The sequence below is a fragment of the Canis lupus genome, chromosome 2 (assembly GCF_011100685.1).
Source record: "Canis lupus familiaris isolate Mischka breed German Shepherd chromosome 2, alternate assembly UU_Cfam_GSD_1.0, whole genome shotgun sequence".
In the NCBI taxonomy this organism is placed as follows: domain Eukaryota; kingdom Metazoa; phylum Chordata; class Mammalia; order Carnivora; family Canidae; genus Canis; species Canis lupus.
The window spans coordinates 64790197-64804475 of NC_049223.1; the positions used below are offsets into that span (position 1 = coordinate 64790197).

Genomic DNA, 14279 nt, shown 5'->3' on the forward strand with positions numbered 1-14279 from the left:
TTTCTGTCCTTGCAGAAACTCCTCCACGACTCAGTTTCCCCAGCTATAAAAAGAAGTGAATGGATAAAGTTTTTCTAACTGTAAAGTCCTGTAATTTGGAGCTGCCTATGGAGCTTGGGAGTAGAACTGGTTTTGGGGTCTTTGGGAGCCCCTGAGTGGAGAGTATGACTCTCCTGTTTGCTCGGAAATCCAGCCAGCACCTCTCTTGGCAATGGTCTTGGCTCCCCATCCAGCAGGTGCAGCCTCTCCTGCCTCATCCATGTTCCAGGATCCTGACCAGCTCATTCTGGATTCCTGGGGGAACTGGAGCCAGGTTGATCTCGAGGAATCTTGGGCCTGAGGAGACTCTGAGGGAACCATTTAGTCCAACCTCCTTGTCTTCTAGCTGGGGAATCTGAGGCACAGAGGGAACTTTGCTCCGGGTTGATAGTTCCAGAAATGTGGTGTGAGTTAGGCATATGAACATTTAACACTCAAATGGTTATACATTGGATTTGTGATTTTATAGCTGTTTGTGACTTACGATGATGCTAAAGTCATTTAAGTGAGAAAATTGTGTTGACAGTTGTAAGTGATAGTGCATAATGCTTGGGTTCAAGCGAAAATCATAAAGATGGTTTGCAAATGACCGAAATTTGCACAGAAAGGAGTGGAGAGCTGGCACTGGATAGAGCCTAGGTTCTTGGACTTATCCTGTGCCTTATCCTGTGCTCTTATCCTGTGCTCTTTCCAGCAAGAATGGGATGCTGCTTGGAGAGTCTGAAGGGTCCTCATTGGGTCCAGGCTGACTCAGGTTTGGGCACTGTTGTATCTACAGGTGCCTAGGGGGTGGGGTGACAGGGGCTTCCTCCATGGGAGAGGTGTTGTCTGAAGCCAGAAGGAGAGGGGTGGTGCTCAAATATTCAAAAGAGTTCAGGGTAAGGATAGATCTTGGGGTCCATATTGGGTAGGTTGGAGGAAGCGACTGTATAGCTCCTGTCCTGTTTCTTACTGTGCAGTGGAGATGCACTCCCTGTGGTTGGTGGAAACACAGTGAGATCAGAAAGCTCCATGTCTTATCCGGGGATCCTAATCCATGTGGGGTGCATGCATTCAGGTTTCTGACATCTCTGAAAAGGATCCCCACTGTGCTCCCAACCCCCGAACCAGGAAAGTGCCCAGCGTGGTGTCCAGTTAAGGTCCTGCCGCCTTGCTGCTTTCTCCATGGTGCCAGGGGCAGCGAGAACAGACAGGAGCAGCAGGGGGGTGCAAGGAGGGCGGTGGCACTGGTTGTGGTGGGTGGACAGCTCTTCACGGGGGGCATCAGGTGCCCAGGCTGCATCTCTAAGGCTGTGAACTGTCCCTCGGTCTGCGATGCCAAGGGGCTGTGTGGGGGCCCTGCTGGTCTGCAGTTATCTGATGCCATAGCGGAATGGCCAGCCGTAGGGCCTCTCTGGGGCAGTTGGGCCGAGCGGAGCTTGTGGGATTTGTCACTTTCCAGCCAAGAGCTGAGCATGCCCCGTACGCGTGTGTAGGAAGAGGTACATGACTCTTTGTGAGTCTCCTCTGGTCCTCTGGGACTCCGTGGTGCCAGTCAGCTTTGGATTGTCTGCTCAGAGATGGGGAAGGGGGGGCCAGAGCGTCCTGGGCTTTGGATAATCCACAGCCAAGCGATGGATTGTTTTGTTTTCTTTGGCCCATTTTTGATGATTTTTTTACAGCATGTGCATGTGATAAATTCTCCTTCCCAATTTTGTTGGGCTGGGGCTCTGAAAATCAGCTTGTAGTGCCTGAGCATGGGACTTGTGAGATGAGGCAAATCCTGGGTGACAGGACAAAGTCAGCTTGGGAGGCAGCCCTAGATGTGGGTGATGTCACATGTTTTGAGCATTGACTTGGCACGTGCCAGGCGTGGAGCAAACACTTCACCAGCAGCAGCTCATTGAGCCATCACGACAACCCTATGAGGTGGGTGCTGTTTCCAGCAGCAGCTCCAGAGTTTCTCCATAGGTTGGTTTTGGGGCAGCCATCTGGTGGGGTACAGGACCAGAGGGCTGGTTAAAGCCGCTTTAGTATAACGCTTTTCATTAAGCTGAGAAAATGTCACTTGGCTGCATCAGAGAATGGGGGCAGGTGCCAGGGAAGATTATGGGGGAGCAGAGCCTCCCCAAGCCGCCCTTGGCACTGCTGCTGAGAATTGCATTCATTGGCCGATGGGGTAAGGAGGTTCAGAGCTGTACAGTAGCAGATCCACGGACCCCGGCCAGCAAGCTGGGGAGAAGGAGCTCGAACCCAAGTCCTCCTGCAGCCAGAACCTATGGTTTAAGCTTTGCACTGCCTGGCACTGGAGGTGAGCAATGAAGCAGAACCTGACGGTGTGGCATCCTGGGGGCTTCAGGACGGTCTCTGGCGGTATAGGCCATAGCGGCTCTTTGGCTCATCGGGTCAAAGGAATTCAGGGTGAGGTGGGCAGGGTGGGCTGAGAGCGTTTTACCAGGAGGAGTGCAGAGCTGTGGGGCACGGGGCAGCTCCTCTTCCGTGGGGGCCCGGGCAGCCGGGCTACAAGCTTTTCACGGTGCCCTTCCCCCTCGCCTGCTTCGCCCTGGCTGTGGGAGCGTGATGGAGAGCTCCAATAAAGAAGCAGGATGCACAGTGTGCTCTTTGCTCACCTCTGGCCTCCTCCGGCCTCCCCTGCCCGTGGGGACCCTGTGGTCACCACCCCCAGAAACAACCTGGCCTGCTCTGTCGATGCCCTCGTGTCAGGGCCCTGACAGTGATGGAGAGCCTGGCCTGGCCTGCCGGGAAGATCAGCTCACAGCAGTATTCTCCGGCCTGGCCAGGGCTTACTGGAGGAGGGAGTGCCGGCCTACTCCTGCCTCTCAGCTCCTGATAGTGGAGCCCCAGGACGGAGCACTGCATTCAGAGCCTCGGTATGGGGCATGTAGTAGGGGTGGGGTTTTATTTATTTATTTATTTATTTATTTATTTATTTATTTATTTATTTATTTTTTACGATTTTATTTATTTATTCATGAGACACACACATACACACACACACACAGAGGCAGAGACACAGGCAGAGGGAGAAGCAGGCTCCATGCAGGGAGCCCAATACAGGACTTGATCCCAGGTCTCCAGGATCAAGCCCTGGGCTGAAGGCAGGCACTAAATCACTGAGCCACCCAGGGATCCCCAGGTGTGGGGTTTTAAATCATTCCCCTCTGGATCCTATTTTTTCTCACTCATGAGAGGGGCACAAGGAGTACAATACCTTATAAGGGAATAATTTAAGTGTAATTCTGAACCTTTTTTTTTTTTTTTTAAGATTTTATTTATTTATTCATGAGAGACACAGAGAGAGGCAGAGACACAGGCAGGGGGAGAAGCAGGCTCCATGCAGGGAGCCCAATATGAGCACTCGATCCCGGGACTTTGGGATCATGCCCTGAACTGAAGGCAGACGCTCAATAGTTGAGCCACCCAGGCGTCCCTTCTGAACCTGTTTTGAGCCACAGATGCCTTTGAGCATCCAGTGGGAACATTTTACGTGTGATTTCAGGGGAGTTCGTAGGTTTGAATGCCTCAGAGATGGGAAAGTCTTTAGTGACAGCCCCGTAGAGGTCCTGCGTGTCCCGAGGCTGGCCCATGGCACAGATGAGGCAGTAGGCTGGGCAGAGGCTGTGGTGAACTGCGACACAGGCCTTGCTACAGGGGCAGTAGTCCCTCAGCACCGGCTGACTGTGCCTGGGCACCTGCATCAGAACTGCCAGATCCTCTGAGGTTTTCAGAGAGACCAGAAAGCTGGATTTTTGTATGAAATCATCAGATTCAAGAAATGTAGCAACTCATATCTTTTTAAGGTGGCCTCATTGAGATACAATTTCTATAGCATAGAGTGCATTCGTGTGAAGTGCGCAATTCAGTGGTTTGAGTATATTCAGAGATGTGTATCACCACTACTGAGGTCAACTGAGACCATTTTCATGACCTCAAGAAGAAGCTCTGTACCCCTTAGGTATCACCTATCTTTCCATCACTCCCAGCCCTTAAGCAACCACTAATCTACTTTCTCTATAATTGGAATCATAGGATATGTAGTCTTTATTGATCAGCTTCTTTCATGTAACCTAATATTTTCTTTAACGATTTTATTTATTTTAGAGAGAGAAAGAATGAGAGCACAAATGAGGGGAGGGGCAGAGGGGGAGGCAGAGAAGTGGACACCCCACTGAGCAGGAAGCCCAATGCAGGGCTTGATCCCAGGATCCCAAGATCATGACCGGAGTAGAAGCCAAGAGTTGGATGCCCAACCAACTGAGCTACCCACGCACCCCTTGTGTAGCCTGATATTTTCACTTGATCTTAGCTAAAAGGCCGAGAAGCAATGTAGCCTGATATTTTCAAGGTTTATCCAAATCGTAGCTTGTACCAGCCCTACATTCTTTCTGATGACTGAATAATGTTCTACTGGATGGATAGACCACATTCTTCCTTATCTGTTCATCTGTTAATGGGTGTTTGGGTTGCTTCCCACTTTCAGCTGTTGAGAATATGCTGCTGTGAACTTCTGTGCACCAGTTTTTGCTTGAAGACTCATTTTCAGCTTTGGGGGGAGGGCATACACCTAGGAGCAGAATTGCTGGGTCATGTAGTAACTCTCTGTGTAACTTTTTGTGGATCTGCCAGACTTTCCCACAGCAGCTGCACCAGTTCATGCTCCCACCAGTAACGTGTGGGAGTTCCAGTTTCTCCATATTCTCACCAACGGTTGTTATTTTCCTTTTTAAAAATTAAAAAAAAAATTATTTTACCCTTCCTAAATGTGAAGGGGTATCTCATTTTGGATATATATATATCCACGCACACACACATATTTATATATGTATATATTATGTATATATAATTTATTTACTTTTAAAGATTTTATTTATTTATTCATGAGAGACATAGAGGCACAGACACAGGCAGAGGGAGAAGCAGGCCCCCTGTGGGGAGCCTCATGTGGGACTTGATCCCAGGACCCCAAGATCATACCCTGAGCCGAAGGCAGACGCTCAACCACTGAGCCACCCAGGTGTCCCTGGACAATTCATATTTAAAAACAACAGCAACAACATTGCCCAGGTCACAGAAAGGCCTCCACCAGCTGGCTTCAGCTGATCTTCCCTTCAATGTTTCTTCTCACTTCCCTCAAGTCCTTTGGAATGTGGTCTCCAAGTGGCAGCCACCAGGATAATTGTGAGCCCTAAATGTGAACTCATAGTGAACCAACTTAACTAAACTGAGCTTTGCCTCCCTTGCTCTGGTCCCCAAGCCTGATGTGGGGCTGAGGGGACTCATCTTCTTAAAACTCTCTGGTTGTAGTGTCATTGGAACCTCCCACCTCTCCAGGCCGGGTTCAGGACAGGTTGGGCTTCCCTCCAACATGGCAGCTCTGGCGTGGGCTGGGGGATGCAGTAGGAGGAGGGTCTAGGGGTGGCCCTGAGGTGGGAAACAGTTAGTCTGTTGACATACACTCATTGTAAATGCTTGGGCAGTTTAGTCAGATTTATTTCTGGTGACAGACACTCGGGATTGCAGAGAACCACTCAATATAATTAGTTGTTTGTGATGGCCCTAGACCCTATTGGTGTAATAGGACATTTGGGCCTTCCTGTCACCTGACAGATCTCATTGTCCTGGTTAATGGAAAGATCCATCCCATTTACAAACTTCTGGGAGCCATCCCTCCTTTTTGGTGCTTTTCACATATAGAATCTGAGGCACAGGGATGCCTGGGTGGCTCAGCGGTTGAGCGATTGAGCCCTGCATTGGGCTCCTCATGGGGGCCCTGCTTCTCTCTCTGCCTCTCTCTCTATGTCTCTCATGAATAAATAAATAAAATCGTAAAAAAAAAAAAAAAAAAAAAAAAAAGAAACCGAGGCACAGAGATGCTAGTGACTTGTTTTAAAGTTACACAACCAGGAAGTGGCAGGGTCAGGATTTGAACCCAGGCAGCTCATGCATGAGTGTAACACCAAAACTGTAAATAAATGGCAGAGCTGCCTGTGAGGATGTTGTCCAGACTCTTCATTGTAGTGGGAATCCGTAGGCTTGGTGAGGGACTCAGCTGTGTGCCCAGTGCTCTCCTGGCTCAGGTGAAAGAGGCTAACTCGGGCCAGGCTTCCTGGTTTTTTGCCTGGAAGGAGAGGAGGTGCATGTTTTGAAGGCCTTGTACACGTTCCCATCTCAAAGGCCAGGAGAATACCATGGGCCAGACTCTCTGTGGGGACTCCTCCACGCTCAGCCCCAGACTGCCTCGCTGCTGGGCCCCCTGCTCACGACTGTCCCCGGGTGTTGGGCATGGGTGCAGTTTGCAGGGGAGGCTGGCAGTAGGGCTGCAGGTTCTGGGACCTGCTCGGGGGGGGGGGGCGGGATATTAGAGTAGCATCTGGGTGGCTGGTATCCTGGTGGTGGGTGGGGGGTTGCCTTAGAGAGGGTGCTGGAGACCTGTCCTTTCCCTTTCATTGTGGCTCTGGGTGTGTAGTGGGTTAGGGAGAGTGGTCAGGGTCCTCACTCCTGACAAAGGTAGCAGCCTCCCCTCCACCCCACCCCTGCGGCCCTTCACCCTGAAGTTCTGACAGTGAAGCAGACAGAAATGTTTGGAAGACTGGGCCTTTTGCGCAGGGAGTTGAGGCCCCTCCATGCTGCCCAGCCTGTACTTGTGAACCTTCTCGGAGCTATCTCCCCACCCCACTTGTGTTTTCTTAGAGTGCATATTTATTATTTCAACTACTTCCTTAGAAACTCCACCTACAAGCTTGCGCCTTATGCTCCTGCCTCTTCTGTTTCTCCCGCCCCCTTTCCAGCTCTGTCCTATAAAAGCAGGCTTACCTAGATGAACAGGATGGTGAACGGGCCGCAGATTCCGTGTAGCTCCTGCCCCCGCCGCTCGGCCCGAGCTTTATGTACCCCCTGGACCCACGTGGCCTTCTGTCTTAGAAACTGCATCGGGGTGACTGGGTGGATGGGCATTCACTTCCCTAACTGCCCCCGCCCTGTCGCACATGTGGACTACTTTTCATTTTGGGCTCTTGTAGATCATACTAGGACTAGGACCTTGGTGTAGGTGCTTGTTTGCTACTTTGGAGATTTTCTTAGGGGCTCCCAGTGCCTTTTGACTTTTTCGTTCGATCTTCACATCAAGGCTGGAGGAACTTGGAACTCCCTCTTCCTCCCCACCCATCAGTAGGGTCCCTCACTTGAGTTCTTTCTGGAGTGACCCTCTACCCTGGCTCATGGGCGAGCCCAGCCTGGCCCCTCTGGCCATGATGCCATGGCTGATGACAGAGGGCCTAGGCTGCCTGTGGCCCCCGCTAGCTTGGCTGGTCCTGTCCCCCTCTTGAGCTCGAGCCCCCAACCCAGTCATCCTCTCAATGTGGGCCAGGGGACATTTTAAAAGAGCAGAAAAGGTCTAAATAGATGTATAATTTCCCGGCATTTTAAAGACTTATGAAATGCGTTTTTATGTGGGGCCAGCTGGGGAGTTTCTCATTAGCTCGGCCGGGGCGTCTGTGGGGAGTTGAGCTAAGTGGAACCAGGCAGGCTGGGCAGGAAGACGCGGTGGCCCCGAGCTCACCAGGGGAGCGTGGCAGGCATGCGCCCGGCTGGTCTGCGCCTCGGACTCCCGGCCAGGCCAGCGGGCCTGTTCCTTTGTTAGAGCTGCTTCCCCCGGCACAGGAGGCCTAGAAACCTTCAGGGGGTGACTGGAGCTGAGAGGTGGCCACTCTGTTACCATGGTGAGCAGTCCACGAGGTGTAGGGCATCTGTGTCCTGCGTGCACATGGAGGCATGTACTTGTGTCTGTGCACATGCGTGTGTGTTCTGTGTGTGCCCAGGTGCTACAGCCCTGACTCAGACCCCTGGGGACCCCAGGGCCTTTGCACCCCTCTGTACCATTTCTGGGCCCCTGGGGCTGACTGAAACCAGTTGTCTGGGAGGGGGAATGTGGCGTTTCCTGCCCCCCCGTCCTCTGGTTCTGGACTAGCCAGGGAACCCTGCTGGCCTACCTTCTAATCACTTCCTCTGTGCCCTGTCTGCTATGAACACGTGTGTGCGTGTGTATGTGTGTGTGTGCTGGCGCCTGGGGTGTGTGTGAGGGAGCGTGTGTGGTGTCTCTCTTTGGACTCCTCATCTCCCCCCTTGGCCTGGCTGATGGTTTCGCTGGAGTGAATCCACGGAGTGGGGCTTGTCTTGCTGGTTTTTACCTCCCGAGTGGACTTGGGCTATCTCAGAGGCAGGGACTCTGTCATTTGTCAGTACCTGCAGCCTGGCACACAGCAGCCGCTCCGCCATCCCGCTGCTGCTCCCAGCCCTGCTGACGTGGGGCAGTCCACCTCAGCGAGCCCTGGGTCCCTGTCGCCTCTCCTGTGTGCTGGGCTTTTCAGGGGGTGTCAGTAGGGGGAATTTAGTGAGGGAGGGGCCGGTCCTGGTTTCTCTGAGCTTGGGTGCTCCCTGAGGTCAGGAGTCCCTGCGGTGTCGGCCGTTCCCTAAGTCCTGAGGACCCCACTGGTGGGCAGTGGAAAGCAGCGGTTCTTTGGTGACTTGAAGCCTGGCTATGAACCAGGGCCATAGTCGTGTGTGTGTGTGTGTGTGTGTGTGCGCGCGCGCGCGCGTAGGCGTGATGATGACATCACTCCTTGTGACTCTGGGGACGTCTCCCTATGCTGCCCAGGTGTGGTTAGCGCCAGCTCTGCTCGAACTTGAATGTGCATGCACGTCTGGTGATCTCCTTCAAGTGTGAATTCTGACTCAGCAGGTCTGGGTGGCGCCCGAGATTCTGCATTTCTAACCAGCTCCAGGGTGGTGTGGATGCTGCGGGACCATGAAGCACTCCGAGTGGTGAGGGCTTAGAGGGCTTGAGGAGTTAAGCTCTCTTGCCTGCTCCCCTTGACTTTTGCTCTAGCTGGGCCCTCTGCCTGTGGAGCTCATCCTTCGAAGCTCAGCCTAAGTGACACCTCCTCCCAGAAGTGCGCCAGGATAGCCTTGTCATAATCATCGCACCTTCCTCTGTGCCCTTTGGCCTTGGAGACTGCCCTGGTCTGGCCTTCACTGCCTTTTGCTTGGTTATGACTTCCAGCTGGACATGCCCAGTTCCCTTGCTGCTCTGCTTGCTCCTTTGGGCAGTGACCACGTATGATTCCCTGTGCTCCCAGAGCCTAGCCCTGGCTTGGTTACTGGCAGGTACCTGGCAAATGTTTGCCAAGGTGGAGAACTTCACCTCTACTTTTGTCTGTATTTGCCCTTGGCAGTCCAGGGCCAGATATCTGTTCACTTTTGGAGCAAGCGTTGGGTTTGAGGTCCAGACACTCAGCAGCTCTGTGATGCCTTGAGTAAGTTACTTAACTTCTCTGTGCGTCCATTTACTCATCTAGAATGGGGATAATTATCTTCCTAGGCCATTGTGAGGATTATATGAGGGAATCCACAATCCACATGGCCTTAGCCTTTTAGGGTGGCACCTGGTGCTCTGTACTTTTATTTTTGCTCTTGGTAATGCATTGATGGAAGCTTGGACTTGAGCTTAGCTCTGAGCTAAGGTGGCAGAGGAAGCTCAGATGCCACCAGACCCTGCACCAAAATCTTGGCTGGCGATCTTTAGGCATCACCACAGTGGGGAGGATGAGGTTAGGACTGAGTCCTCACTCATGCTGACCCTGGTTGGTGGGGGCATTGCTTGTTTCCTAAGTGGAGAAGGCTTCGGTGGGGGTGGGTAGCAGTTGAGGGGTTGGTGGGCAGGGTCTGCTCTGAAAGGCAAAGGCCGTGGGGATGTCATATGACCAGGCTCCTTCCCTGGGCAGGGCTTGACGCATCAACCGTGCAACCCTGGGTCGGTGCCCAGGAGGAAATGGCCAAGGTCAGCCCAGTCATGCTGCCTGGCTGCTCCTGGCTTCCTGGGCGGGCACTCTGCAGGGCCCAGCTCCTGGATCGGGGATGGTCAGCCGGCGTCCTGCTGTAGGCTCTGGGTGGCCCAGTGTTGTCTCAGCTGACATTCTCCTAAAATCTGTGAGTGTGCAGGCAGGTGTGGGTCTGTGTGTGCGTGTGCACACACACACAAATACACACCACTCCATGTGTGTATGCATCTGAACCTGGCTAACTGATGCCTTTTTGGTTTGAAAAACCATTATTTTGCCCACCCTGATAATTCTTTTCTCCTTCATTGTGGTCGGTTGCTGTAACTGATGGCTGCTGGCCATACTTGGTGCTGGTTAGCACAGTAGATGGATACTGAATCCAGTAAATAGGACACGTTGCTTATGCATTTCTCCTTCTTACAGCTAAATACTTTGCAAAACCTGCAAGCTTGGGGAGGCAGGGGCAGTGCCTGTTTTGCTCACTTTTATATCTTCAGCAACCAGCTATTGCTACCAGCAACAGTAGTAACAGTAACAATGAAAATAATAACAATCTAGTGAGCATTCAGTGGTGCCAGACATGAGGCTGGGCTCCAGCACATGTGATCTCACTTTACCCTCCTTAGCCACAGCTGGTAGGAAGTGTTATCATCTCCATCTCACAGATGAGCAGTTGAGGCTCAGAGAGGTTGACAGCCTGGTACAGGTTTTCAGAGCAGGTGGGGCCAGAGCAGGGATTTGAGCCTGGGTTGGTTTCATCGGAAACCAGGGCCCCCTTCTGTCATTGCTAATTCAGTGACCAGGACCCAGTGGAGATGTACTGTGTGTGTGTGTGTGTGTGTGTGTGTGAGGACACACGAGAGGATGTGCTAAGCCCTAATGAGGTCACAATCGTGACATACCGCTGGGGCTGGACAGAGTTTGCCAGGGCCAGTGTGGGAATGGGTGACTGCTGGCGGGCATAAGCCTGAGAGCGCCCCTCAACAGTGATGTGTTGACTTACCAAATATTGTGGGTGCAAGTGTGTGCACACACGACACACACAATCACTTGCTCACAGACATAAACACATGTGCATACACCTTCACACACTTGCACGTATACCTGTACTCACAACACACGTACACACATATTCACATGTTACTCCTCCACCCCCCCTGCACACACACATTCATATATGTGGCCCTCCATACCTCACCTATGCCCTAACACGCACACATATGCTCACAAACACAGGCATGTACACACAACATGGGCACGCACTAACTTGTGCCCACATGTACATGGTGCACATATGCACACACTTAAAATGTGTGTACAAAGAGAGATGTGTGCACACACGCACCCCACCCCTAGGCTTGCAAATGAGCAGAAAAATCCTGCTTCTGGGCGGTCTCTCTTCAAGGATGGGGAACTGCCCTGCAAGGATGGGGACTGCACGGACTGCCCAGGTTGACTTTGTGCTGGCTGTTTTCTCTCTTTTCTTTCTTTGGTTTCTTTGTTGTGCCCTCAGTGCCTGAGACATAGTTTCCGTCCAAAGATTCGAACCCCTGCTGTTGGGCCCAGTGCTGGGCTGACCCGGGCGCAGACAGACCCCAGTGCCCATCTGTCTCTTCGCCTGCCTGGCCTGCTCTGGCCCACGTGCGCCCCCCCACCAGCCCCAACTTGGACATGACTTCATTTCCACCCTGCACCTGCCACTTTAAGAGTCCAGAGGCCTGGTGGGCCTGTCCCCAGGGTTGGGCTGAGGGAGGCTGGACAGCTGCGGGTTGGGGGGAAGCTTTGTTAGCTCCCAGGGGCCTCTTGGAGCCCAGGCAATGCTGGGGAAACCGAAACAAAGACCGACAATGGCCTCCTTCCCTCCCTGGGCGGCCTCGGAGCAGGGCCTGCATGGGCGGCCTCTGGGGGCCCCTGTTATTTCCTGTGCTGGCTGCGGGGCTCCTCGCCAGCCGCAAATGGGCAGGAAGCGGGGCAGGGCATCTCCTCCCCACCCGCTGGGCTGGCCCTCATAGGCCAGAGTAGCCGCTTCTGTGAGCAGGGGGCCGGCACGACGTGCCTTCTCCACCGTCTGCTGCTCCAGGCCTGCGTGGCTGGGCCTGCCCTGCTCAGGTCTGCCCGGGGCCTCCCAGGAGGGGAAACCCGACCCGCGGCTCTGCTGACCTCTCCCTGCTGCAGACCCCACATGCTCCCGCCATCTGCCTGGAAGCCGAGTCTCTGCACCCCTAGCCTTCGTGGCCGGAGTACTCGCCTCACAGAATCGGGGACGAGGCAGGGCGGGGAGCATCGTATTGGTTGTTAATTCATCTGGGATTGTGCTAAAAGCTCAGATTTAGTAATGTGGTTAGGGGTATGTTGAAGGCTAAGGTCAGGGTTAACTTTGCCAAGCCCTAACGACTAAAAAAACCAGGAGTCAGAGCGTGGATTTTGAAGCACAGACCTTTGTCTCAGTGCTGGCTTCCCCACCAGTTTGTTCAGCACCTGATTAGCAGGTGTCCGTTAGGGCCAGCGAGGCCCCATGGATGCAGTGGTGTCCGGCTCCGCAGGACTCACATTCTAGAGTGAGGAGACAATGAGCAGCACTCTTCACTTAGCTGCGAGGATGCCCTTGACTTAGTTAATTGCCTTCTCAGGACTCAGTCTCCCGATCTGTAAAGTGGGAATACTCGATCCCTAGCATGTGGCATCCTTGCAAGGATGAACGAGAACGTAGATGTCATGTGCTCAGCGTGGCACACAGCAAGCACTCATAAATGCTGGCTTTGGGTATTATTAATGAGACAAGATGAGGTGGCCTCTACATCATTGGGCAGCTGAAATAATAGATGAAAGCACTAATTATGTCCGAAGCCCAAGGTAAGGGTCACTATGCAGGTGAGCTTCCTGGCAGCTCAGGCCAAAAGAGAAACCGGACAAAGGGCAGCATGGCTGGCTCTTTCTGATTGACGCACTGGGGACGGACACATGTTTTTCCCTGGCACTAAATGCTGAGGAATTTACTGTGCGGATCCTCATTAATCATTGAACAAACAACAGCCACTGTCTCAGTAACAATTTGGCACACAATACAGAAACAACTTTCCTAGAGTGCTTTCTTAAATTGACCTTGGGAGAATGCTCAGGGCCTGAGTGCACACCGCAGCCACGAACTTACATGCGGTGCCGCCTGGAGGGAGCAGGGCAGAGCCACGCTGTGTCCTGGGGCAGCTGCTCAGGTTACTTGCCTGGTTAAGTGCGATCGAGCGGAGGGTCTTCCTCCCGTGTGGGACCTTGAAGAGCCCTTGACATGCCCATGGTTGCTGGAAGTCTTCGGGAAGGTTCCCCAAACTTTTGGCTTCAGAAACTACCCCCTCCCTGTTTTTGAGGACCACCGATCCCCAGCTTATGAAGTCTTTTTAAAAAAATGTATTAATTTTATTTGAGATAGAGAGATGGAGAGACAGAGAAAGAGAGCATGTGGGAGAGTGCGGAGGGAGGGACACAGAGGAGAGAATCCTAAGCAGACTACCCCCCCCCCCGGCCCCCCGAGTGTGGAGGCTGACACAGGGCTTGATCTTATGACCCAGAGATCATGACCTGAGCTGGAAGCACGAGTTGCATGCTCAACCAACTGAGCTCGCCAGGTGCCCCCCGCTCATTAAGTCTCGGGACACAGTTTGGGAAGCTCTCTTTGCATCCTTAAGTTTGAGCTCAGTGGTTCAGAAGACACGTCATTGCCTACCGTGGCCCCTCTGGCCATGGTTTGTGGACTAGACTTGATCCTGGGGGTTTCACCCAACAGATCTCATCCTTTGCTCCCTTTTTATAGGTTTTTGTGTTTACTCATTTTATCTGAGGAGGGTCTGGCCTCTGGGGGGAAGCGGGGATCACAGTCAGGAAAACTGAAGCTCAGAGGTGTTCAAGGACTCAGGGCCTGGGCTGACTCGGGGTCTCTCTATAGACACATGTGCCTAAATGCACACCCGCGTCCCCAAGCTCACTCACACTTAGCTGCTCTTTGTATGTATGGACACTGCTCTGTGCCTGAGCTATAAAGTCCAGCTGGAGCCCCCTCCTGGCCCTTCCCCCTCTGGTTGGCAGGACTATGGGCTTGGCCCCAGGAAGGCCCGCCGGTGGCCACTTGCCCCTGTGTCTGGCAGGCACCCCATGGAGTTTCCATGGTGAGCTCTCCTTTGGGGGCCCCTGGGTGGGACTTTCCATCTGGGTGGAAACCTGACCCGTAGGCCCCGAGCAGGAGGAAATGCCTTCCCCAAATGTGGAGAGGGAAAGAAAAGAGACGGCCAGCCTGGGATTCCAGCCAGAGCCCCTGACTCCTGCAAAGCCATGGAGCCTGGGGGACCCCAAGGGGCCTGGGGTGGGGCTGCCGAGGACCCACCCCTTAGGGAAGAGTTGTTTTGGTGGCCGGCT

At 53.1% G+C, this 14279-nt stretch overlaps 1 protein-coding gene across 3 annotated transcripts in view; it reads left to right on the forward strand.

Annotated features, from left to right (window-relative positions):
* ZNF423 (zinc finger protein 423) overlaps positions 1-14279 on the forward strand; it is a 333820-nt gene that overhangs the window by 63198 nt on the left and 256343 nt on the right. The window lies entirely within an intron of this gene.